This window comes from Rattus norvegicus, chromosome 1 (genome assembly GCF_021556685.1).
Source record: "Rattus norvegicus strain SHRSP/BbbUtx chromosome 1, alternate assembly SHRSP_T2T, whole genome shotgun sequence".
NCBI classification, from domain to species: Eukaryota; Metazoa; Chordata; class Mammalia; order Rodentia; family Muridae; genus Rattus; species Rattus norvegicus.
Window position 1 is genome coordinate 235771622 of NC_141534.1, and position 26938 is coordinate 235798559.

The window sequence follows — 26938 nt, forward strand, 5'->3', positions numbered from 1 at the left end:
TATCTCTCTTCCAGAGATGCTAGCATCTCACTGAGTTATTTTCCCAGCTTGTGCAGTGTGTGTGGTTCAGTTACTAGATTGGTCTGGAGATGATTGACATTTACCACATTCCCACCCTATTGCCAGGCTCCGTACCACCCCTTTGCAGGCATTAAATGATTGGCTCCTTTAATGATTAGTCCTTTTTCCCTTTATTACTGTGTGTGTGTGTGTGTGTGTGTGTGTGTGTGTGTGTGTGTGTGTGTGTGTGCGTGCATGCAAAGGTCAGAGGACAATGTTCAGGACTGGGTTCTCTCCTTCCGCTGTGGATTGTGAGCACTGATCTCAGGTGATCGGGTTTGCACAGCGAACACTTTTACCTGCAGAGCCATCTTCCCGGCCTGCCAGTTTATTAGCCATGAATGATGCCATGAGATGGGTACCTCTGTCATCGTTTGCCTCTGAGAAAACTGAGGCTCTGGGAAATTAAGCGACAGACGAGTCCAAGCTTGTGAACCTTGTAAACTTGGACCACTGAGATAATAAACCCCACCCATAGGCTGCTCCACACACTTCAACAACCTGCTAATTAATCCCTCGTCCACCCATTCTGCACGACTGCGTTCCATACCCAGTCTCTCGGCCCTAGCTTTCTCTTGGCTGTACGCATCACTTCTCTCTCTGTCATTTCAGAAGCTTCATGATTGGGTTATTTGTTGAATACATGTGCGGTCATTTCTGTAGGATGAATTGCTACCACCCTGGGGGTGGTGGGACAGTCTTCTAGTTGGGTTTCAGAAAGCCGTGCCTGTGAAGCTCCTTAGCTTCAGGATATAGAAGTCACCAATGGTGCCCACCAGCGCTTGAGGGTTGCAACTTGAACAGCTTTGTCTATTTTTAGAGGTCCCAATGGTTCTTACATGTATATCCCCTCCCTCCCCATACCCTACTGCCAACCCTGTGTTTTAGAGACTGTCACCTCTGCACTCTCCCTTGTGCTGTCACTAATGGAGTTGTAGGGCAGTGCACAAGAGTGAAGGGAGCAGGCTCTAGAGTAAGATGCCTGGGTTTAAGTCACAGCGAGGCTATCCTGCCTCAGTTTCCCTATCTGCACAATGTAAATAAATAACAGTAAGACCTCCCTTGTAAAGCCCTTTAGGATGGTGCCTTACCTGATATGTGCTCAATGACTGTTGTCTACTACAGCTGTCTTCTAGAAGTGCATAGAAGTACATGCTCACACAATTTTAGAAAATGCTATGCTTGTTTTGAATGAAATGTGATTGTTACCAAATTAGTAATTCTCAGTAGAAACTAAACTGCTGATGGGATCATACTGTTAGCATTAGCTGTGATGAGCTGAAGCTCTCTCTCTCTCTCTCTCTCTCTCTCTCTCTCTCTCACACACACACACACACACACACACACACTTGTTTGATCCTCACTGAATACCTGTGAGGGAGGTGAACAGCTGTTATTAACCTGGTTTTTACAGGGGAGGAAGCTGACTTGGAGGATCAAGTGTTTTGCTCACTGCACATCATGGGAATGGTCCGTGACTGAGCTGTTGTATACTCTAGACAGCTTTGGGTCCTTAATCCTCCTCCTTGATGTTCCAAGCATAAAGCTAAGCCATAGAGTCATAGAGTGCTGGGTGGGGAGAGCCAGGGCTGGGGATGTCCCGGGAAAGGAAGAGCAAAGTCGATGCTCCCCAGGAGAGGGCGGCAGAGTTGGGAGGAAGATTAGAAGTATGACGGGGGAACCGAGAGGAGAGCTCGAGTTCTTAGATGGGGAAACTGAGGCTAGGACCTCAGTGCCCAAGGGGCTGAATAGAGATCAAGTGAAGAGGAGTTCCTCCTTTGCTGTTTGAGTCAGGATCTCTTGTATCCCAGGTTTCAAATTCCCAATGTAGCCTAGGATAACCCTGAGCTTCTTTTTAAAAAGCTATTAGGTCGGTCCCCAGCTCCGAAAAAAAGAACCAAAAAAAAAAAAAAAAAAAAAAAAGCTATTAGGAGGATAGGAGGATGAGTGTTAATAGTCTAGTGTATTAGTAATAGTACAAGTGTATTAGTGTTAATAGTCTGAGGGCTCTGTGTGTGCACACATGTGTGTAAGTGCATGCGTGCATGTGTGCATGGCTGCCCACGCTGTGCATTGTGTGTATAGGGGTGAGTGTGCCTCCGCACATGTGCAGATGTCAGAGACTAATTAATGTGTATTAATTAATGTGTAGAGTTGACTCTCTCCTTCCTCCTTTACATGGCTTCTCTGGGTTGTATTCAGGTTGCCAGCCTTACTCAGAAAGTGCCTTTGCCTTCTGAGCCATCCTTCTGGGTGACTTTAAACTTAAGATCCTCCTAGCTTCACCTCCTGAGTGCCAGGTTGACCGTTGTGTGTCACAACCAGTTTATGTAACGCTGGGACTCAGACCCAGGGCTTCATGCGTTTTCACGCATGTGGCAAAAGTACCCCATCAATGGAGCAGAATCCCTGTCTTTGTCACTGGTCCGTTGCTGTGAAGAGACACCATGACCAAGGTAACTGGTGTAAGAGAAAGCGTTTAAGTGGGGGCTTGCATTGAGTTTCAGAGATTCAGGCCATTATCATCATGGCGGGGAGCATGGCAGCATATTGGAGCAGTAGCTGAGAGCTGTTTCCTAATCCATAAAAGACCAGGCCTGGGTGTCTGAAACCTCAAGGCCCATCCCCAATGACACATTTCCTCCAACAAGGTCACACCTACTCCAACAAGGCAACAGCGATAGGAGCCGATGAGGGCCATTCTTATTCAAACCACTTCAGTCCCAATACCCCACTTTTAAGGTCGATCATTATATCATAGTATCATTATATACTTATTCAGTTTGGTGTAGAATTGTAGTACATATAGATAATGATCAGCTGCGGGATTGGTAATACTGTTTCAATCACTTGTTATGCATTGGGAACTCTAAAAGTTCACTTTTAAAGTGTGTGTGTGTGTGTGTGTGTGTGTGTGTGTGTGTGTGTGTGTGTGTACATGTACATGTGAGTGTGTGTGTTCAGATGCATATGCATATATACTCTTGCATGTGAAGGCCAGCTGTCAATATCAGGACTCATCGACCCTGTTTTTGAGACATGGTCTTTCACTGGTCCAGGGCTTATTTACCAATTGAGTCATCCCCCCCAACACCCATCCCCACACCCCCAGTGTATCATTGAGACAGAAAGTATGTTTTCTCAAAGCCAAGCACACAGACTTAGGAACTTTGAGGTAAAAAGGAGCATTTATGAGGAATAGATACTTAAAACTCCTGTGTAATCCAGGCAGACCTCAAGTTGGGATCTCCCTGCCTTAACTTCCCTTAGCCGGGACTTTGGAGTTGAACCCCCACATCTGAGGCCAAGGCTCCTCAAGGAGGGAGGAAGTAAATGTTACTGAAGGGCAAGAGGTGTGGGCTTCAGGTCAGAGGAAGGGGCACTGTTCATCAACTACAGTTGAACTCTCAGAGGGCTCTGCTGTGCAGGAGGCTAGACCTGGCAGTGTGCCCCATAGCTCCACTTGAGAGTGCTAAGGCAGACTTGCCCAGCCTCTGAAGCCATGGGGAAGGATGCAGATGCTTCTATGCTCAGCCTGAGACAGGCACAGTCTCCGTATCAGGAAATCGAGTTCCTTAGTTGCCTGTGCAGTGACATAGTGGCTAGTGTCCAAGGGGCTGTCAGGCTATGCTCCTGGTCTGCTGGCCTTAGCGGCAGCTTTGATAGCTTCTCAGTGGACATACAGACCCTTGACTGATGGGGAAGCAGGGAGAGCTGTTTAGGGTTTGCTTTGAAAATCTTTTGTTCAGGCTATGCTCTGCGGTTCGTGGAAGTGATGATGTTGGACTCAGTGGATGCTTCCAGAATGTTCCTTCCCATTGCCACAGTTCCTCTCCAGCCTACACCTCGCCCCCTCTCCAAGGCGGTCTCAATAGACCAGTGGTTCTCAACCTTTCTAATGCTGCTACCCTTTAGTACAATTCCTCATGCTATGGTGACCCCCCCCCCTTGCCTAAACCATAAAGTTATCTAGTTGCTACTCCATAACTGATCTTGCTACTGTTAGGAATTGTAACATGTGACCCACAGGTTGTGAACCACTATCATGTCTTATTTCCTGAGAGTTAATTTTTTTCCTCTTTTCTTGAAGATTTGGCTGTTTGTTTGTTTGTTTGCTTTTGTTCACCTGTTTGTTTGCCAGAGAGACTCACTGTAGCCCAGGTGGTTTCAAAATTGTAGTCATTTCAAAAGTATGAGTTTGTCTATTATTAAGAATAATATGCATTGATTGGAGAGAAGGTAGAACAAAGAAATGACCCTGGGTGAATGCATCTTCTGTGCCGGGGAGAGCGCTCAGTAGCGTGCTTGCCAAGTACGCTCACTGGATTTCATCTCCAGCGTCACAAAAGAAAGCAGCGTGATCATAACTCTGTCACATCACTGGACTCTCGGTGTTGGGCCATGCGTGCTAAAGCAGAGTTTAAAGACAAAAACACCCCAACTTTTCTCAGTTGAGAAAGTGACTTTGAGGTTATCAAAAGGGGATTGAGAGGTTGATTTTAGAAATGCACTTTACTTATGAAGTCCCTTTGGGTGAGTTTGTTAACATCCATCCATTAGCTATATGTTAGAAGCCATTCTAAGTGTTTCCTTACTGTAAAATCAAGAAAGAAACCTGTGTTATTTGGAAGGCAAAACCAGTTAATAGTCCCTCTGACACTATGTGAGAGGTCTCAATTCCCATAACTGTCTTACCACGGGAGAAAAACCACATTTAAAATGTAGTAAGAGGACAGGAGAGATGGCTCAAGTGTGTAAAGGCACCAGCCACCAAGCCTCAGGACTTGAGTTCTGTCCCTGAGACCCACTTGGTGGAAGGAGAGAGCTGACTCCCAAGGTGTCCTCTGAGATTCACATGTGCAACATGGTGCCTCCAAATACCACCCTCTCCCTCACACGAGATAAACAAAGGCTTTACAAAATGGGGGTGCGGTGGGGTGGGGGACTGATAGGGCTCAGCAGGTGGCATCTGCTGCAAGACCCTCCCAGGACCACAAGTAGAAGAAGAGAAGCATCTCCTGCAAGGTCTGACCACCACACGGTCCTGATACCTACACATACACCCCTCCAAAGAAATGCATGAAATTAAACCAATAACACAAGAAAAATGCATGGAGCTATTTATGGACGTATGAAATCTTTCTTATGCATTCGTGTTTGTTCTTTTGTAGATTTTCCTATTCAGGCACTTTGCCCATTTTGCTAGAGAAATGGCTCTTTTTGTTTCTATTTTACCAGAATCCTAAAAATCTTACTGTAGAAGTAAGTATTAGTCTTTTTGGGGGGAGGGAGGGGCTTGAATCATGCTTAGTGCTATTGACTGCATGTAAACATTTGGAAGCAAGAATGCTGTAGCCCTTGCACTGATGTCTTGTAATTCTTTCAGGTGTGGTCCTCTTGGCACACCCCTGCCTGAGCCCATCCTGACATTTTCTTCATCAAGCTCTACAAGGTTGGGCATGATCTGGTTGTGCCTGCTCTCCATCCCCACCTCTTGTTACCTTGTACACTGTGTTCTGGCGCTTGGCTGCCTCCTGGTGCAGGGAACATGCCAACCTCATTCTGCCTCTAGGGTTTCTATGGGTCTTGTTCATTTGGCTGGAATGTTTATGTATATAACACACACACACACACACACACACACACACACACACACACACACACACACGGAAGGACAGACACACACAGACAGACACACAGACATATACACAGCATGGAGACACACATACATACAGAAACAGACACACACTCACACAAAAACACAGACACACATGCTGGAACACACACACACACACACACACACACACACACACACACACACACACACACACACACACGCCTCTTGGAGCCGAGTGCTCAGAGAGGCAGTTGTAGAATGAAGACTCTAGATCCTGGTGTTTGGGGAATCTCCAGGCTTCTTGTTCGTTAGCTTCTCAAACTTCCTGGCTTGTGACTCTGGCCTCATCTTCACAGCAGTGCATACTGAAGATTAAGTAGGTCAGTTTATGCAAAGCTCTCAGAAATCTGCCCCAGCACAGAAGTGTTCCCAGCCCCGCCCTTATCACATCTTGCAGGCTCCAGCTTAGATTTCCCCTGAGAGCATCCTCCTGTCTAATGGGCTGACCATTCCCTGCAAAATTCTCTTACTTAAGTCTTGTCTTTTTTTCCCCTTGGAACACTTACCAGTGTACAATTACTTTTTGATTTACTTTTCCCTGTAAGTCTTGTGGGGTAGGGGTTGTGTCTATAACAGGGTGTTGAATACTTCATTGACTGCATTTAGAAGACATGAACCGGAACAGTATCTGAACCACCAGACTGCATGGAAATTTGCTTACATTTTTCTTATTGTTGTTTTATGACCCTGACATTTTAAATGCATCCACTTGAACTTTAGCTTGAAATACTATTTGAGATTGGCATTTTCCCTGCTAATACAATTCTTTTAATAGCCTCCAACTCAAACTATATGCCCTTGGGGACTCCTAGTGAGTTTGTTTCCTTTTCTCTGTGGGGTCTTCCTTTGTATGGAAAGTAAACTCAGAGGCTGTTCCTAGATTTGAGCCAAATTCCTGGTGAGTGCGCTGGCTGGGTGCCAGGAAAGATGATCCTAGGGTCATCCTCAGGGCCCTGCTTCTAAGAAGGAGAAAGGAAGTGGTGCTGTCTTGGGGCAATAGCCAGTGCTTCTAAGTTTGCCAGGCATCTTAGACAGTCTTGTTTTAGGAACTCCCGTCTACTTGCATGGATACGATTGGACCTTCAGCACTCTAGTATCCAAAGGCCTTTTCCTAACCCAGTCTTGGCTCTAGATGTAGGACACAATTGCTCTCCTGTTAGGGCTTGGTATTAGCCCTAGTATTAGGACTTGGTAGTTCAGGAAATATTAGTCATTATTTTCTTCCATATTTCAACTCTTTTAAAACTAATAGTGAAAGTAATTCCTGTTCATACACTCAGTAAAACATGTGCAGAAACCAAGTGGAAGGTTTGAGAGTTGGCTTGGCGGTTGCTCATGCAAAGGTCCTGGGTTCAATTCCCAGCACAATCCACATAGTGGCTCACAGCCATCTGGAACTCTAGTCCTAGGAAATTGAATTCTCTCTTCTGTGGTGCGTATACATATATGCAGACAAAATACCCATACAAATAAAATAATAAAAATATAAAGATGTCTTTAAAAAAGAAAATACACATGAGTATCCTACCTCCCGATCTCCCCCTGCCGTAACCCTGCTGAGTTTCTTATGTGCCTTATCAGTCTCAGTCTCTCTCTCTCTCTCTCTCTCTCTCTCTCTCTCTCTCTCTCTCTCTCTCTTTCTCTCTCATATCTATGGCTTTCTAAACAGCATCAAAAGTCACTTTCTTGTACACATCAATGGGGTGGCTTTAATAACACTAGCTGCCTTTGTTTCTTGGCTGGCAGCCTTCTAGAGAAGTCACCAGCGGATGCTTTCCCAGGCTTTGAAACACCAGACCCCACTTAGTCTCTGCGACCCACTGGAAGCAGCAGCCTTCAGAGGCCAGACGTGCTGGCACATTCCAGGATGTGGCATAATCTGATAATGATTTCTGTCTCGCTACAGAGGAAGAATAGGAGAGACGTGGATTCTTCAGAGTTCACGAGCCTGGAGATGTAACTACAGTCTTCATTGGATTATGGCAGAATAGTCCGATTTCCTAAGAGACAGCATGGCAGATGGGGTGCAGTCCTGACATGGAATCCTTTTATAGGTGTGCTTCTTACGGATCTACCTCAGTTTGGTAGTGGGAGGTGGAACCTAGTGTCTTCCACACACTACATGATGCCCCAGCACTGGCAGCATCTCACCCCTTTCCTCTGCTTTTATCATCCCATGGGAAGAGAAGAGAAATTTGGGGTGGGTGAGGGTGGTGGACAGAGTTGACTCCTGGCTGTGCCCTTCACCAGCTCTAGAGAGCATGCTGCCTGGCTCTGATGGATGGCCCTCAGCCCTGAGAACTGTAGGGCTGGCTGTAAGTGATGGGGGCTCTGGGCTTAGGCAGAATTGCACTTGTAGGGGTTTTCCACAGTGCTCACCACATCACACCGGAGAAAGCAAGTTTCATTGCGTAAGGGGACAATTTACGGCTAGGACCTCATCTCCATGTTTTGGCTCTTTATGTTTTTCTGCAAATGGGAAGTGGCCAAGTAATTAAATAGTAGTGTAGTTTTCAGGCAGGAAGTTAGGGGGGAAGGGCTAACGTGATTGACAGAGGCTGGTAGGAGATTTACTTTGAGAATAACTCGTTCCTCAAAACTTTTCTTCATTTTTTTTCCCAGTGAGGATTGTGGGGTAAATCATGGACTGGGAGGATGGATGATTAAAAACGCAGGAGTTATGGTTTCTTTTTGACTCCGTCAGTCTCTAAATCCTCCGCCATAACATGGGATTTTCATTTCAAAGCCTGAGGCAGTGTGCCGGGGATTGAAGTGAGAGCCCCAGGTACGGTTAAATTGTTAATTAACTGAGATTGTTTGTAATTTGTGGGGGTGTTTTAAGAAAAGATGAAGTGAGGGAGAGAACCCAGAGGTTTGCTTTTCCCTCTCTGAGCTTAGATCCATAACTGTAGACCGCCTGAAATATTCAGCAACATTGGCTGAGGCTTCTGTAGGTTCCGGAATGTTTAAAAATAGCATTAGTAGTTTCTCCTGCTGCTAATGTATTTACAATTGTACGTAATATAGTAACTCAAGAGCTCGGTTCATTTCTCAGAGATCCCCCATCTCTCATTCTTCGTATCTGATAAACAATGAATGACAACATCGTTCTTCGGTGCCTTACTATCAGGCGCAGAAAATCAGGGCCAAGGTGTGCAGCGATCACAGCAGTAACGGCTGCTTGCTTTTCAAAGAGCTAGGAGACATTCTCCCTAGGCCCCCGCCTCACGGTGGCTGTCAGGGACACTGTGAACTCTGGGTCCAACATGGCACTGATGGAAATGATGAAGGGGTGCAAAGACTAGAAGGGGAAGAAATGTCTGTACCTCTCGTTTCCTTTCCCAAGCAACCATCAGCATTAGGAATTTTTAATGGCACTTAAAATAAGACAATTTTTTAAAAGATTTATTTATTTATTTATTTATTTATTTATTTAATGTATGTGTGTACACTGTAGCTGTGTTCAGGCACATCAGAAGAGGGCATTGGATCCTTTTACAAATGGTTGTGAGCCACCATGTGGTTGCTGGGAATTGAACTCAGGACCTCTGGAAGAGCAGTCAGTGCTCTTAACAATCCCTCCAGCCTGAGACAAAGTTTTTAAAAACTGAACACGAAACCTCAACAGTTCAGACTCCGTTCCAATCACCCTTCCTCCACCACCTCAGGAAAGCCATTTGATTGAACCCCTCTCATTGATCGGACCACGCCCCTCGAAGGAGTTAAGAGATTTTTTTCTTTTTAAAGATTTATTTATTTCATGAATGTGAGTACACTGTTGCTGTCTTCAGACACACCAGAAGAGGGCATCGGATCCCATCACAGATGGTTTTGAGCCACCATGTGGTTGCCAGGAATTGAACTCAGGACCTCTGGAAGAGCGGCCATCTGAGCATCTCTCCAGCTGGAGTTTAAGAGATTTTTAAGATGCCTTTACAATGAGAGCTCTAAGTTTTCTACTCCCTTCCCCTACTCTATCCGTCCCACATTTTAATAATTACATTGAAATGACTCTAAGAAATGTGTCTCAGGTTCTAGTGGCTGGTACCTGTTGACAAAGGATTTATTAGGAATTAATTTACCTGACCTCTCAGAAAATAATTGTTCGTGCATGCATTTCCCCCCCGGGGAGACTGGAGGTCTGAGATCCAGGCTCACCTCAATCAGCAGGACAAGAACCCTAGGAATAAACTGCACCCTTCTCCTCCTGTCTTTCCTGGTGTGGTCCTGGAGAGGGCGCTCATGAGGCGTTAACCCAGAGACCAGGGAACTGTTTACCTACAGCACTTGGTGAAGGGGGACCCAGATCTCCTACCCAAGGTTCTATGCATGGTGGACTTTGGAAGCAGAAGCTTCAGTTCCGTTTCTCACCAGAAAGGAGGAAGGACACGGAGCCTCTTTGATTGTACATGTATGGATCATGTTTGGAAAGATACAGGTAAGAACGCCCAGAACACGGCCTCTCAGCCCCGACTGAGTGAACTCACTTAACTTCCAAGCTCGTGTTCCTGCTGCGTGGGACCCAGGATTACATGACTCCCCACTTGGAGTGCATTTCTTCCCCTCCTCTCCACAATCCTTCATGCGGGATGTGGGTCGGAGTGGTAGCCGGGTGCAGAAGATCTTCATGTACGCTGGTTCACTGTCCTAAAGCTAACTTCTGCGTGTTAAAGCATCAACAGAGACTCGGTGACTTAATCTCTTGTTGTAAAATGACATCTGATTCCTGTGTATTTGTTTTACCTGTGTGTCTGACGTGTGTGTGCGGGTGCCTGTGGATAGCATAAAGAGGGCGCTAAATCCCTTGGATCTGACTTCCAGGTGGTGGTGAGCTACCTGAGCAAGTGTTCTCATTGGTTGAGCCCCCCTCTCCAGCCCCACTGAAGTGCTATCTCTCAAACTTTGTTTTTAACAAGACAAAATTTTCATAGCACAAAAATTAATTCTCGGACAACAGCCACTTCTCTTTTCAAAGCCTTTCACTATCACGAAAGAGAGCCCCGGGTGCAGAAGCAGCCCTTCCTGTTCCCTGCCTCCCCAGCATCCGACAGCCATTTATCTGCTTCCGTCTCTGTGAAGTCACTAATTCTGAGTATTTCACATAAAAGCTGTGAGACCTTAGTGTGATGCTCACACAAGAGTTAGGCAGATGACAGGAAGAACCAGCTCTGTGTGGGGCTGAATGATACGCTATTGTATAAGGTACACATATACTCTGGCACCAAAGGTATACCTATACTATTACATATGTATGGTTATCCATCAATCTATTTGACTTTTCTGTCTGACCGTCACCACTCAGCCGTTCAAGGGCGTGCGTCACTGTGTCTCCTGTCGGTGGTCAGTGTATCTAGAAGTGGGCTCTGTCATATACAAATTCTATTGACTTGTTTAAGAGACTAACAAAAGGGGGTTGGGGATTTAGCTCAGTGGTAGAGCGCTTGCCTAGCAAGTGCAAGGCCCTGGGTTCGATCCCCAGCTCCGGAAAGAAAAAGAAAAGAAAAAAAAAAGAGACTAACAAAAGTGGTTTCTATAGCAACTAAACCCCTTCATCCTCACTTGCATAGAGGGGTTTCCCTCTCACATCCTTCCAGCTCGTGATTCTTTAAAACCATCATAACTACCATGGGGACTATCAATAGTGGTTCAGTGAGGAGTTGCATTTCTACACAGCCTGTGGTAATGATGATTCTTTTCCTTGTGCTTGTTGACTATTTGTGTATATTTCCTTTGGAGGGGTGTCTATTCAAGTCCTTGCCTGTTTATTTATTTATTTTTTTTGTCTGTTTTTAAAGCTGGATTATTTGTCTTTTGATTGTTGCATTGTGGGATTCCTGTCATATTCTAGATGCATTTCTCTCTCCTTTTACTTTCTCCATGATTGCTTTGTTGTGAAGAAATTTTGGATTTTGGTGGTATTCATGTATCTGAGAATCCATTGCTGAAAGCCGTGCATATTTAACCGATGCACTTTGTTTTATTGTTGTTTTGTTTTGTTTTGTTTTTTAAAGAGTTTTGTGCTTTTACCTTTGACCCTGAAATCATTAACTTGTTTGGAGTTAATTTTTCATGTGCTGTGGGATTGCCACCCTTTCATATACTTATGTTTTCCCAGCCTTGTTTGACAGAACCGTCTTCGCTCATTCAGGGGCCTCTGCTCTGTATGGCTGTCCCTGTCAAGGCCGTGCTGTCTCATGGCTACAACTCTTCCATAAGTAGGGAGCGTGGGTGTCTACACTGTGTTCAGTATCACTGGGAAGGAATTCTTACCCCTTGTAGCCCCACATGAGTGGAAGGCTCCGTGTCTTTATTTCTCTTTTGGGGAAGTTATTTGTAATAAGTATATTGAATACATTGGTAACCCGTGGAAGTATTGACATCTTAAAACACTGAGATTTTGGAATCTGTGAATGTGGGTATGTTTTTTCTTTTTTCTTTTTCTCAGACAGTCTTCCATGTAGCCCAGACTAACCCTGAACTTGTAATCTTCCTGCCCGAGCTTCCCAAGTACCAGGAAATCCACCATGAGCCTCCTCCTGTTTATTTTTGAGTTTTCTTTAATTTATAGCACAATTTTACATAGTCTTTAGTTCACAGATCTGCTTCAAGTCCATTACCTTCAACAAGCATTTTACTCTTGTAAAAAGAACTAGCTGTCTTCTCTTACCTCCCCCTCCTTTCCCTCTTCTCTCTTCTCCAGACCCAGGGTCTAGGTAGCTCACTCAGGGTGACTTCAAACTTGTTATATAGCTGGGGATGGCCTTGAACTCCCAATTCTCCTGCCTCCACCTCAGGTACTAAGTTTGCAGGTATCTGTTACCACCACAGCCAGTAGAATCATTTGCTTTACTCTGTGTGTGTGAGTGTGCGTGTGATCCCCTAGAGCTGGGCCTACAGGGGGTTTCAAGTCATCATGGATGCTAGAAAACAAACTTAGCCTTACCAACAAGCCAACTCTTCAGATCCCTGAATTGTTTTCTTGGTTTCCTTTTTGGACTGTTCATTCCTGTGAGGAGGTGTGACTCAGTACGTGCCTACCCTATGTGTATGGTCTTGGGTTTGAGTCTAAGCATCACACATAGTAATGATATGATAATAACTTCTATTGATTACATTTAAGATCTGAGTAGGAACCTCACTGTCCATCAGAGTATTTCTTAGAGCCACCACTGGGATACATTTGCTGTGCGTTCTGCATACATACATACATGCCGTTGCAGTTCTTCCTAAGGGCTCGCTCAGAATGATGCAGTCTGTCTGTTTGATCCTTCACTGCCTGCAAATTTGGGATGATTTCTTTTCCCTCTGTATGTTTAGGCTTACTCTCCTTCAGTGAGGAGAGCTGTCTATTGTACAGAGATAGCTTCTATAAGAGATATGTTTTAATGATTTTTTTTCCAAGTCTCTTTCTGTTGCAAACAGTGCAACACTTAGCAATCATGTGCTCTGTCAGTTTGTAACTCCTTGACTGTCTCTAAGGTCAAAAGAATTGCTGAGGCCAGAAAAAGTTCACATCTTATTTTGGAAACTTTTCAGGTTAGGGGTGCAAGAGGCCCTGGCTTTCTGTCTCCAGAACTTCTCTCTCTCTCTCTCTCTCTCTCTCTCTCTCTCTCTCTCTCTCACACACACACACACACACACACACACACACACACACACACGCACGCACGCACACACTGTCAAGAGTTACTTGTTAAAATGTGTGTAACCCTTTTAGGCCCTTTTCAGTTTATAGTTTCGTGACGCTAAGCGTTTACAATGTTGTGCAAACAATCTCAGAATTCTTTTTCATCATCCGTGACAAGAACTCCTTTCCTGCTTCCTCCGGCAGCCATTTTCCTTTTGTGTCTGGCTACTTCCAGGACCCCTGTAGGCTCAATCCTGTACTACTCACCCTTTAATGCTGTCCTTATTTTACTGTTTAGCTTGGCGTCCTTAAGTTTCATCCAGGTTGTAACATGAGGGTCTGATAACTTTGTAAGACTGAATCTTACTTCACTGTAATGTGCTCTGCTCTTTGATGGGCGTTAAGAAACCCCACCCTCTTTAAAAATAAAGTACCCAATCGCTCCTGGTCGTCGATGCTACCCAGGACCATCCCGCTGAGTAATTAAGTATGAGAGAAAGGAGGAGAGCATTATTTCTTAGTCTTTTTATTCCCGTACAGTGTGGCGACACATGTAGCGATGTTGAGGAGGGCATGTGGCTCAGCTATGTAAACACAGTGGTTTTAATGCTTTGTGCTGCAGCTCACTGGTTAGGTGAGAGAGCAGCTGCGGCACATACCTGATTCTATGCCTTTCTCTCCTTAGCCCTTCCCTCGCCCCACCCCACTCTCAACGCTCCTTTATGATCCCTCCACCCATTTCTGGCAGTCACTCTTCAAGAGCTTCGGATCTTATGCCAAAAGATCTGTTGTTTGTTGGCAAGTTCTGTGAGTACCCATCCTTTTAGGTTGGCCATTGGCTTGCTTGCTTGCTCTGAAGTTAAAGCTTGGGTTTATTAATTCAGTGTGCTCTTAGATTCATTTCTGTTCCTGTGATGTCATGTGCTGAAAAGAAAGAAACCCAGGGCAAAAGGGACTTGTTTCAGTGAGCAATTCAAGGTTACAGTCCACCATTGTGGAGAAGTCTAGGCAAGAACTTCTAATCGCTAGTCACGCCATCACCATAGTCAAGGGTGGGAGGACTGAATGCATGTATACTTGCTTGTACTCTTAACACAGTGCAGGACTTTCTTTGTAGGGAATGATGCTGCCCACACTGGACTGGATTTTCCTGCAAAAATTAAGACAATCTTCCACAGACATGTGACTGAGCCACTGTAGACAATCCTTCCTTGAGATGCCCCTTACACTCTTGGGGAATTAGCATACACTGGAGACAGCCTAACTGGGGTAAAGTACATCCTTAAAAAGGATTTCTCTGTGTGTGTGTGTGTGTGTGTGAGAGAGAGAGAGAGAGAGAGAGAGAGAGAGAGAGAGAGAGAGAGAGAGAGATTCTGCTTTTCGATAATGGGCATGGAGAGACAGGAGGAACCATTCTCCCCTGCACCCCTCTTCCCTTTCGTATCCTTCCATGTCAGTGTATTCGGTGTCCCAAGGTTTGGCCTAACATTCTTCTCACTCGATCCCTTGTCTCAACGCTGGGAAGTTCAGAGCTCAGAGTTAATACAGCTTTTTATTATGATTTGTTCCAGTTTGAGGCCAGGAGTGGAATAGTGAAGAGTGTGTCCTTGGGTCTGGTTTTTGTTTTTGTTTTGTTTTGTTTTTTGGAGACTCGGGATAGAAGACAGCAGACAGTACTACTTTAAAGTGAATGGGATGGCTGTTAGTGTGCCAGGCCCATGTCTGAGGCACCAGAATGACCCTGACTCTGGTAAATACAGGAGAACTTCAGCTGTGTGCTATGTGTTATCTCATGATATCTCATGCTGATCAATGTCGAGTTCATATAACACAAAATTGGAGTGTAAATGTGCATCAGGAAATTTAAAACCAACCAAGTCCATTGTCCTCTTGTGTGTGTTTTCTTTAACCCAGCCCTGTCCTGTCTAAGTGCCTCTGAAAGTGGACAGAAGTCACATAGAGGTCATCGTCAGCCACAGAAGGTTCTGTTGCATCGGTGTGCTGGGCTCTGTGCTGGTGGTGGATCCTCTATCCACTCCTAGATCCCCGTCCTAGATACTTAACAGCGGGTAGAGGGATCATCTTCCCATGCCGGTCTGTGAGCGCGCACCGTGTGTGAGCCATGCGTGGCCATCTGTGCAGTGGGGTGACATGAAGAAGAAATACTGCAGGTGATGGGAGGAACAAGAAAATCAGGGAAGGCTTCGCAGCCAGTAGCTCGGTTCTTCCTGATCACGAAGAACAAGTAGCCAGAAGGAGGGCAAATGTGGGAGGACTGAATGTCACACCCAAGGTCTGTGATTGGCATACACAAGGTCCAGCTGCTGAAGGGTCTAACAGATTTCGTCAAGAAACATCCTGCTGTGTAACTGAGCGTTCCACGTTCTGGGAAGCATAGGCGCTATATGTATATAATAAAATGTCGGGTCGAGAAAGATTTCAGAGGCCGGAGAGATGGCCTGGTTCTTAAAAACCCTTCTGCTCTCGCAGAGGATCCACATTCAGTTCCCGGCATATAAATTGTGGCTTATGACTCTCTGTAATTCCAATTCTGGGGATCTAACACCCTCTTCTGGCCCCCTTCAACACCAGGCACATTATATATATATATATATATATATATATATATATATATATATATATACTGAAAATCAATCAATCAATAAAATAAGGCATTTCATTAGAGGCTTTTCTGTTTGCTGAGCACTCGATTTCCCCTTGACATTGTTTCTATAGACGGATTCTGTGAGGGATGCTTAATTGAATTCTGAGCGAGGAGGAAGAGAACATTGGATGCACGTCCCGATCCCACAAGCCCTTCTCCTCAGCCCACCAAGCCCTTCTCCTCAGCCCACCAGCTGATGAGAACCAGCATAAAACACACCATGGTAAAATCTCGGGTTCAAAAGCAGCAGCACAGGGCCTGGAGAGACGGCTAAGCTGTCAAGAACACTTCTGGAGTGTCCCCAGCACTTACATCACCCAAGTCACAACTGCCTATAAAGCCAGTTCCAGAGGGATAGATGCCCTCTTGTGGCCCCTGTGGATACTGCACTCATGTTCAAACCCACATAGACAAGAACAAAAACTTAAAATTTTTTTGAAAAGCATCATAATCAGGATGTTTAAAAAAAAACAACTATATGCTAGTGGTGCTGGAGGAAAGAGGATCAGGAGAAAAATGAGGTAGAGAAGAGTCCCTTTCCCTTTCCTTTGGACTGTGGACCCTAAATACTTGGTCATATAGAACACCAAGCAGCCTAGTCCAGAAAGCCACTATGTCTAGAATGGCATGAAAATGTGTAAGGGAGCAGTTGTCTAGAGAGAACTCTTCTCTTTGGATGGGCAGTGACAAGTGTGGGAGGGAGAGTGACTTGGGGGAGCTACATGTGCCATGGTGGAGGGGAACTCTGGGCTCATGCGGACACACGGTCCTGTGCTCTGAGTCCTTTAAGTAGAGAGTAGCTAGACTTGGTTTTCACTTTATCTTTCAGCTAACTATATAGAATTAATATTAACATAGCTGAGCTTAAATCTACGCTACACACGAGTTTTAACGATGTGGGTTTAATGGAATAAGCTAGTACTCTCGTACATCAGTTGCGGCTAGTAAGAGTCGAGGTAGCAAGTGCCTTAATGCTTGGTCATCATCTTCTCATCAGATCTGGATTAAGGTCTTTTCTGGGTGCCTGATGCTGTCCTTCTGTGGAGACAGCAGACAGAGGTGGGAGGGGGAGAGGAAAGAGAAAGAGGCTGGGAGGGAGAATACCAACCTCCACCCTGTTCTCAGGGAGGTTGTGTCTGCTAAGGTCTGGATGAGATGGTGCTGGTATAGCTAATGTAAAAGCCGGGAGGGGCTGAGTAAGTTAGCGTGCTCAGATCTCTAAGTGTTTTATGTCCAGGGAAAATGGCTGGCACTCAACTTCACATTTTATGAGGTTTTGTGGGTAATCCTTTAATATACAATCTTAGTGTAATGAGCTCCACATGCATGCATGTGCACACACACACACACACACACACACACACACCAGTTTCTTTGCATGCCATTGGGTGACTTAGGACGGCCTTGAGATTACCTTTGTCTGTCCTCAGCCACTTCTGAACGGACTCAGCTGGTCCTCTCCTGTCCTGGGCTTGTTGACTCTCGTGTAGACTCTTGCTTCCCACACTGACCCAACACCGCCTGCATGCATAAGCCGTGTGCTTTGCCCCAAGCTAGGAGAGCCGGACTGTCGGCTCACCCAGCCCAGAGGTGGAGTTCCAGGAAGATTTTCTCTCAGATCTGTGAGGTCTGAAGTTACTGTGGTGAAGGAGAGGTTATAGAGCAGTGGACAAAGATGGTCGCTAGGAGACAGCAAGGGGGATGTGTGAAGTTCCGTTGATCTAGAGCAGTGGTTCTCGGCCTTCCTAATGCTGTGGCCCTTCAATACAGTTAGTTCTTTTGCGGTGACCTCCAGCCGTAAAATTACCTTTGTTGCTACTTCAAAGCTATAATTTTACTAATGTTATGAATTGTAAATATTTAATATACAGGATATCTAATATGCCACGCCTATGAAAGGGTCATTTGATCTCCAAAGGGGTCACAACCCACAGGTTGAGAACCGCTGATCTAGAAGCACCCTACAAAACAAATGAACAAAACAACAAAACCTTCCTCCTCCTGTGCCTATCACCCTTGGCTATCTGAAGCATGATACTGGAGGCTTTTCGTATGGAAATTTCTCTGTAATTATCCAATCTTAGAAGTAAGGTAGGGTAAAACTTTCAAAATTCTAGCAAGTATGACGTTCTGTGGAACCGGGGAGTTGGTGTAGTGTCTGTTGAACAAGCATGAGGACCCGAGCCCCAATCTATAGCCCATGTTTAAAAAAAAGAAGCCAAAGCCAGACATGGTTGTGCATATTTGGCCAGGGTGGAACTGTAGATAATCAAAGCTCTGAGAACTCACTGGCCAGCTGGTCTAGCAATCCATAAACTCTAAACTGTGTGAGAGAGACACTGTCTGACATGACAAGGTAGGCAGCAGAAATGAAAGACACCCCATATCTATCTCTGGCTTCCACACATACACACTGACATACTGACATATCCAGTCAATACACACACACACACACACACACACACAGACACACACACACACACAGAGAGAGAGAGAGAGAGAGAGAGAGAGAGAGAGAGAGAGAGACTTATACTGTATGCACTCGTGTGCACACACAGAGAAACTTTATGTGATGTTTTTGATGATAGACCAATTATCTTTTAAGATTATTGATTTTAGTTTGTGTGTTTGAGTATTTTCACCTGCATACATATATATGTGCGTGTACCATGTGTGAGCCTGGTGGAATAGATCCCCTAGAACTGTTACAGATAGTTGTGAGCTGCCAGGTGGGTGCCGGGAACTGAACCCAGGTCATCTAGAGAAGCAACCAGTGCTCCTCACCACTGAGCCATTCCCCCAGCCTGGCCAGTGTTTGTGTATACTCTTAAAGGCCTAGAAGGTTTTAAAAGCATTCTGTTGGAGTTGGGCGTGGCACCTCATGGCTGTTATTCTAGCGCTTGAGATGAAGGAGCAGAAGAATCATGAATTAGAGGCCAGCCCACGCTAGCCAGTGAGTCCAAGACCAGCCTGGGACACAAAGGAAGAACAGGTGTCTGGGCAACAGCAACAAACCCCTTTGATCCCTCTTGGCCAGTGTCATTGTGGGACAATGCCGTTGTTTCAGACCATGTAAGAGGAAGAGTGTACCAGAAAGTGTTTTGATGGAGACCTTTCAAGTGGTTGAAGTTTAGAGGGCTGGGCTAGCTCCACGGTGAAATTCAGCCTCTTATGCAGACACAGTGCAGCCGCCATCAGTCAGCAAGATATGGTCCCCAGTCTCTCACCGAGTCAACGGAATAAGCAGAGCCCAAAACTTGCTCTTAAAGAGAAGACGTTGTCAGTTATTAGGGTGTGCCTGAGGAACCACACCTGAGAAGCTACCCAGACGAAGCCAAGTACTCATAGTCTATCAGCCTCCACCCCGGCTGATGGCACAGATTGTATCCAAGGGTGGTGACCTAAGCCAGTGTCAGGCCTTGAGTGGGATAGGCAAGGGCGACGGGCATAATGGATGCATTCATTCATACGCATCGCCTCCGTACAGCCTGTTCTTGGATGGAAGCATGGGAAATAGCACACAGGCATGTACTCACGGGTCCTCTCAGCGCGGGTCACCGCTGGCCTCCTACTCCCGTTCCTGGCTGCCCATTGGGGCTGGAGCTCCTGGAAGAACATCGAAAATCCCCATGTGCTGAGAAGCAAAGGGAAGAAAACTTGACTGCTGACCCTTGGGAAAGATAAGGGGAGGGAGAAAAAGAAAAAAAAAAGTGTCGGTTTCCTTCAACTAGTAGAGCGGAGCTTGTTATTAAACCTCTAATCGCGCCATCGGTTTTGCGGTGGCGCTACAGCATTTTAATTGGGAAAGCATCCGTAAGCTCACGGCCTCTACGTTGAATGGATTTGTTTGTGAGTTCTTGGGGGATTCATTGGCAGGTACCACAGAACCGTTGTAAATGCACCCGGCAGCCATTGATCCTCTCACATACACTTTGCCTTTTAATCCATGGGTACCTCTCTCTCATCTCCTTTAGCGGGTTTTTCCATTACAACTCGAGCCTGTAAATTCTAGTGGAGTCAACTCTGAGCAAAGGTGAGCTAGCCTGATCAATAGCTTAGTTTGGAACTGCAGCAGAATGAGCTTTCCACAGGCCACTGGCCCAGGGTCATTCATGTTTATTTGTTAAAGAAAGCAACGTGTTTTCCAATGACCTTATAAATTTTACAAGCATTCTAGTTTATATATTTAGCATGCATTTTGATGTGGTATCATTTTTATCTGGGACGTGGGATTTTCTTGAGGTGCTGGGTTTTCCGTTTATTTCTGGACCCTTTACAGCTATGATGAGCGACATTCAGTTGCATTAACATATAATAATATGTAGGCTGTGGGGGTTGGGGATTTAGCTCAGTGGTAGGGCGCTTGCCTAGCAAGCACAAGGCCCTGGGTTTGGTCCCCAGCTCCGAAAAAAAGAAAAGAAAAAAAAAATATGTAGGCTGTGGTAATGATAAAAGTGTAGACTGTGCTTAGCCTCTTGCCACATTAGATACCACTGAATGCCGTAGGCATTGATTTCATAAACATAACTGTATCTTGAGGATGTGTTTTAATCTTTTTGAACACTTTCTATTCATCAAAATTCTTTAAACTATAAAAGTAAACACAATTATCTTTACAAAGTGGAACAACTTAGATATCTATGAGGTTAAAAAAAAAAAAAAGAATAGATGTCGTCTACCTGACCTTAGCCCCACTCTGCAAAGTGAACCACGGCACATGAAAAATATGGCCTTAAGCCAGTGATACGTAGAATGAGAAAGAGGGCTCTGAAGGGAACAGGCTCGGGTAGAAATGATGGTAATGTACTGTGCAGTTAGACAAAGTACAGGGTTAGCTGTGTGTGACCGCCTCTTTTTTATATTTATATATACATGATTTATTTATTCTTTTATGTGAGTACACTGTCGCTGTCTTCAGACACAGAAGAGAGCATTGGATTCCATTACAGATGGTTGTGAGCCACCATGTGGTTGCTGGGACTTGAACTCAGGACCTCTGGAAGAGCAGTTGGTGCTCTTAACCGCTGAGCCATCTCTCCAGCCCCTATGATGTCCCCTTTAATGGAATGCAGTTCTGTCTCCCAGCAAGCTCTAGTGGTGTCCACTGTTGGCGTAGTATCAGCTGAATGGCGAAGGGCAGGCTCCTGTTTGGTATCCTTACCCTGTGAGCCATGGCTGCAGGCAGCAGCCCCGGCATTTCCTGGGCCAAACGTCACTGAAGTTCCTTATGGATCCGAGAAGAATGGCCTTTTGGTGGCTCTGGAGGGATGGATGGCTCATCAAACGAGAGGAGGGTGGTTTGGTCTGTCTTCATGGTTGTGAACTGGCTGTCTTTGAGATTTGTCTTCACAGGCTTGCTGTCTATCTGGGAACCGCCGTGAGCGAGAGAGACTAGTGTGTAGTGCTGCTGTTGGCAGAGCTGATGCCTTTTCAGAGCCCAAGGAAGGTAGTGATGGTGTTCTCACGTTGTCTTGTTGGATTGTTTCAAACCCTGTCCCAGGCTCTCTTCCTCTACTCTTCAGGCCCGACTGACAATAGGTAAAAGTCATTCTGAGTGCCAGCTTGTCTCTGTCCCCATGTTCTGAGAGAAGGTGGCCAGACATGAACATTGGGGATTTGGTCTTTTACTGACCCCCAAAGTTCTGTCGGCTAGCAGTTGGCCTAGATCACAACTTTCTAAAAACAGCAGACCAAGGAATTTTACTACATTGCAGACACCAACACTGAACCAAGCCCAGCACTCTGAGCCAAATTCTTCTCTCTCTCTCTTTCTCTCTCTCTCTGCCTTAGTTCCTAATTTCTAAAATTGCACAGCTGGACTCTGTTTCCCTCTAGACTCTGGATTCCATCCAGAACACAAGTAAGAAGTAGAGGCTTCAACTGATGGTTAAATGGGAATGAAAATCACAAGACCCTCTGTCTGTCACACTTTCTGATGTGTCCTCACCAAACACCCGGGTGTCTTGATTTGTGTTCCCTGCATGGAGGCCAATTCTGGACAAGCTAGGTTTTCTGTCACTTTTGGATACAGCAGGCTATCTTGTACAGGACTACGTCAGAAGCTTGGAGGCTGATGCCCCGGCCTTCGGATGACACTGTTCTCATTTTCCCAGGGTTTTTGATCATTCATCTTCTTCCTAGGAATGTCTCAGTTCTAGTCAGCTCCAGGATCACGTGACCTGTGCATGCCTAAGTCCATAAAACACAATGTTCTGAAAGAAAAAGCAGCTTCCATTTGTGTAAGGAACGCACCTGCTATCCCGAATACCTGCTCTCTCCACCCACCCACATCTCCTATCCCGTCCTTTGCTGATACGAATCCTATTTTATGCTTCAGATGGTTCTGAAGAAAACAAACAGAACCAAGGGTTGTGGTTCCTGGGTGTGTAGGATTAAGAAGGTCTTTTTTTTTTTTTTTTTTTGGTTCTTTTTTTCGGAGCTGGGGACCGAACCCAGGGCCTTGCGCTTCCTAGGTAAGCGCTCTACCACTGAGCTAAATCCCCAGCCCCAAGAAGGTCATTTTTGAGACCTGTGTAGTTTATAGTATCTCACTACTAGTGCTAAGGACTTAGATGATGGACTCCCCCTGGGTGTCAGTCATTACCTAAACACAGGTTGCAGGCAGCTCAGTGGTTATACACACAGAGGTGGTGAAAAGCCAGCCCGTGCCAGCCTGGGTGTTTCGAAGGCGTATCTCAGGAGTTTCAACGTTGTCATCTTCGTGCCTGCTTCTGTAATCATTTACTCTGTGCCTGTAGATACGTCTTTATAGCAAAACAGAAACCTTTCATACCAGTACTTGATACATGGGAACACATGGGTACCTGTTGCAGAATGGATCTGTAGGGTGATAAGTAAAGACGGCCCTGTCAGCTGAACGAGCTGCAGGAATTAAAGGCAGTCATGCCAGGGGAGCCATTTCTGGGATGAGTAGAAGTGGGTCATCACTTTGATGAGGACACTAATCACGGGTCTGCTTTGTGTATCAGCGGGTCTAATGGAGAGTGTATGAGCTTGAAGAGACCCCAAAGGTCATGAATTCCCATTGTCTGATGCTGTGTTTGCACCATCAGGACCCCAGTGAGAAGACAATATATACACAAGCATTCCTGGTGGCTTTTCCTGGTACACATCAATCTTGACTTGAGAAAATGTCATGGCAGCTTAGAAGAGCTAAAATAAACCATGGAATCAGGAGATGAAGAACTGGGACAGCAGGGAGAGGAAGTGAGGAGGTGGGACAGCTCGTATTGTGTAAGGACTTGGGGACATGCTGGAACAGACTCTGCTCACTGCTCGCCCCACAGCCAAGGGAAACATGGCCTTGGGACCTGATGCTCAGTGAGTAGGGCCCTTGAGGTTAAATGGGCACCAACTCAAGAAAACCACAGGAAGTTACCACACGTGGGGCCATGCACACTCTGTGAGGACTGTGCTTTATGGGAAAATAGAATTTGTGCACCCCACTGTGCTCATGTCTGAAGTTTGATTAATTCTTACATGCAGCAGTCCACATTCCGACGGCTTTCTGCTGTTCTCTCTCCTCAATGTTCTGCATGTAATGCCTCAAAGGAGATGGAGACAAAGGCGCTTATCTGGGAGTTGCTTTAGAGATATTCTCTGGGTCTGGGTCTTTCTATTGTCTCTGCCATTGTCCACTAGGTGGCAGTATTAGCAGCCCTTTAGGGAGTTCAGTTGCATCAAGACTTGTTTTTTTGTTTTTAAGGCAGGAAAGCCATTTAAAACATCATGCTTGAAAGAGTTTTTTTTTTTTTTTTCTCTTTCTCCTTCTTTTCACACGAGCCTGAGTGGGGGAGTTGCTGTTGGGGGAAGCTGGGGGCACCCCTGGATGGCACTGGGTTTTGGAATTGGGTTTACTAGGAGCTACTAACTACAGTGTGTTCGCTAGCTCAGGGCTAAGGCTACCCTGTTCCCAGTCATGTCCCCGGCTGTTTTTTCTATGAACTTTTAGACCACACTTCTGCTGTTTTGTTCTGTACTTTTTGCAGAGCAAAAAATCAAGGTATCAGTAAACTCTGAAAAATGATGCTCTTAGCCCCGAGGTCTCAAATATTCTCAGCCAAGATCTAATTCTTGATCTAACAGCAAACAACCACATCTATCTTATTGGCATGCAAATTTGCCCCTGTCTTTAATAAATAATAAAGATAGTCCATGTATACCAAAGAATTGCTCTAAAGTTAAATTTCTTTCTGATTTATTATCAGTGATGATTTGCTAACCTGTTCAGTAGTTTTATATCCTTAGGCAAAAGTTGCTGCGAAAGAAAGTATATTTAAGAAGCTCTGCTCTAGGCAAACGGTTAACTTGGCTGTTCGTCTCTTCAGTTCTCTGGCTTATCTTTGCATTGGTACAGTTTTAAAACCAGCCTCTGGATACAGGCTAGGTCAGCATAGCACATTAGGTCTCTGACATATTTTACTTACTCCTTTTGATGTCCAAAGGCAGAAAACAGTGGCAGAGGAGACACCATCTGGCACGTGACTTACTAAACACACACAAGGAAGGGAAGACAAAATAGGGAACTTGGCCTCGGGTTCTGGGAAAAATTGTCCCACTGCTATTCCTTGGATAGCAGTGTGTAGCCTAGGCTAGACTCGAACCCCTAAGCCTCTTGCATCCACCTCTGAGAGTTGGGATTATAGGTAGGAGCCGACATGCCTGAGATTGGAAGGGGAGCTGGTCTGCCGTGTGAGTGGATGCCTAGACAAGCCTGGTGAGACAGAACAGGTCACAGAGAGGCTCACCTTGGAGACCAGCAGGAGCTCCTTTGTACACCGGATTCCAGAGTTGCCTCCCCACCCAGCAACAGTGCAACACCACACCCGCAGAGAAATGTTGTTTAATGCTACCATATATTGGGCAATAAGGCGGACTTTTTCAGGTTTAGGTAAATTTAGAACTTGTTTGGATTAATAACACCTCCCACCCCACCCCCCTTTGAGCCAGGGTCTCATGCACCTCAGATTGGCTCAGTCTCAGAATGTAGCCAAGGCTGGACCCGGAGTCTCTTGCATCCACCTCCTGAGTGTTGGGATTACAGGCAGGAGCCAACGTGGCCAACTATGGATACTACTAGATTTTTAATTTCCATCTAATCCCCAGAATGCTCTCATTCTCAAGTAAATCCACAGGACTCAAGTAAACCTTTGGCTATGGACCAGTGATTTCTTCTGATGTAGTTAACGTTAAATCTGGAACAACTTGAATTAGCCATGGTGGATCCTGTGCTGGTTCTTAAAAGTAGGCATTTAAATGTCAAGTTACTATCAGGTTGTGTAACTCAGATCTTTATTTTAATTTATAAAACCTTTGTCACTTCTCATAGCTGGCGTTTAATCTAAGTGTGATTTAGCTTCATATTCTATAAAGGAATATTCTTATTTATATTTTCTTGATACCAAAGGTCACCATGGGAATTTTTGAGTTCCTATCCACCCATTTACCTACCTACCCATGCATTCATCCGTCCATCGATCCCAGTTTATCAGGTTCCCTGTGTTGGAAATATCCAATACTAATTGAGATAGTAATTATACCACGTGCACCACAAATTCCGTGCCTTGAGCAGCAATTTCTGCCTTGTCCCTGGTGAGTCTGCAGTTCTGCTACTGGAAGGCCCCAGTCTGTTGCAGCCTGTTTTTGATTTACGTTGATTTGCCTCTAGTTCTGGCAAGGAGCAAATGAGAAAGGTGGGCTCCATGCTTGGCCTTAAGCCTTCCTCCTGGGATTGGTGTGTGGCCCTCCCAACACTTCATAATGAAGTGTTTATGGTATATTTAAGTCATATTTAGGAATTATGCCCATTCTCTTATCTAGTTTATATTCTACTTGGCATTAAGTGTTCTAATCCAGACATTTCTTTTGTCTCCAGAAGATAAATGGACTCCAAAATCTAGGGTCCTGGTTTTCATGTCCTTTATTTTCCCAAAAATGCCGGCTCTTATTCACAAGGGCTTATCTGCTTTATCTGAGAAATAATTATCTTACCTCTCTGTCCAAAGAGGTGGGGGACCCTGAAGCTGAGCTCTGTTTATTTTGGAAGCCAGCCTGGCAGGCAGAGCCAGCACCACCCTTAACAGCTACTCAGTGGTGATAAGGAGCCAGCCACTCTTGTTTCATCTGGCGATGGGAGATGTTGGGGTGGGGGTGGCATGCAAAAGTGAGCTCGTTGGAAAAACTACTCCCAGAGCTTCTGTTTTTCCCACCATAAGTTAAGGCATGAGATGCAGCCGCCTGCGCCTTTCACCATTGGTGCAGACTCAGATCAGCCTTCTGGGTCCTGGCAGGTACCCAGTCTCGTTTGGAAACATTCTTCAGCTGTCCACGCTTCGGTTCATGTTTCTCAGAGGAACAGGCTCTACTCACTTAGACTTGCCACTTTTATAAAGGTGAAAACACATGTTTATAGAATGGAACATCTCATAGAGGGAGTGTGTGGGCAGAGTGAAGGATGAAATATGAACTTTTGGCTGTTGTCAGTCGACACACTTAGGGAGCTACCCTGGGTGCCAAGCTGAATGTAGGCAGTTGTCAAAGAAGTAAGTGTGGCCCACCTACTGCTGACGTAACCCATCCTGCACATCTGAAGATCCACTTGCAGTACGGCCCATGGAATTCCACTTCCTATGGACAAACAGCAGCATTCCCAAGAGTAGTGTGCGAGGTTTAGATGTCGTGCAGTGCAAAGGAGAAAAATGAACCGTGTTGTTCTCCATTCCAGGTCTGTTAACCTCCCAGTCAAAATACTTATCAGGACAAGGTTACTTTTAAGTAAAGATTGCTTTACATTTTGAGACTGTTTAAATGTTTACACAAAGAGCTGACATCAGTTCAGAATCTTTGATTCTTTTAGAATGAAACAAGCCACCAGATAATCCAGAGGGCT

The 26938-nt window shown here is 45.4% G+C and overlaps 1 protein-coding gene and 1 long non-coding RNA gene across 13 annotated transcripts in view; one reads left to right on the forward strand and one right to left on the reverse strand.

Annotated features, from left to right (window-relative positions):
* Kank1 (KN motif and ankyrin repeat domains 1) overlaps window positions 1–26938 on the forward strand; it is a 194384-nt gene that overhangs the window by 77944 nt on the left and 89502 nt on the right.
* Window positions 16915–24645, reverse strand: LOC102554752 (uncharacterized). 2 transcript variants are annotated; one of them, XR_015653125.1, is made up of 5 exons: window positions 24477–24645; window positions 19566–19699; window positions 19120–19291; window positions 17444–17667; window positions 16915–17067 (listed from the first exon to the last, which is right to left on the reverse strand). It is a non-coding gene; the product is annotated as an uncharacterized LOC102554752 (long non-coding RNA). The 2 variants fall into 2 exon arrangements; XR_015653126.1 differs by having other exon boundaries at window positions 19142–19291; window positions 24477–24540.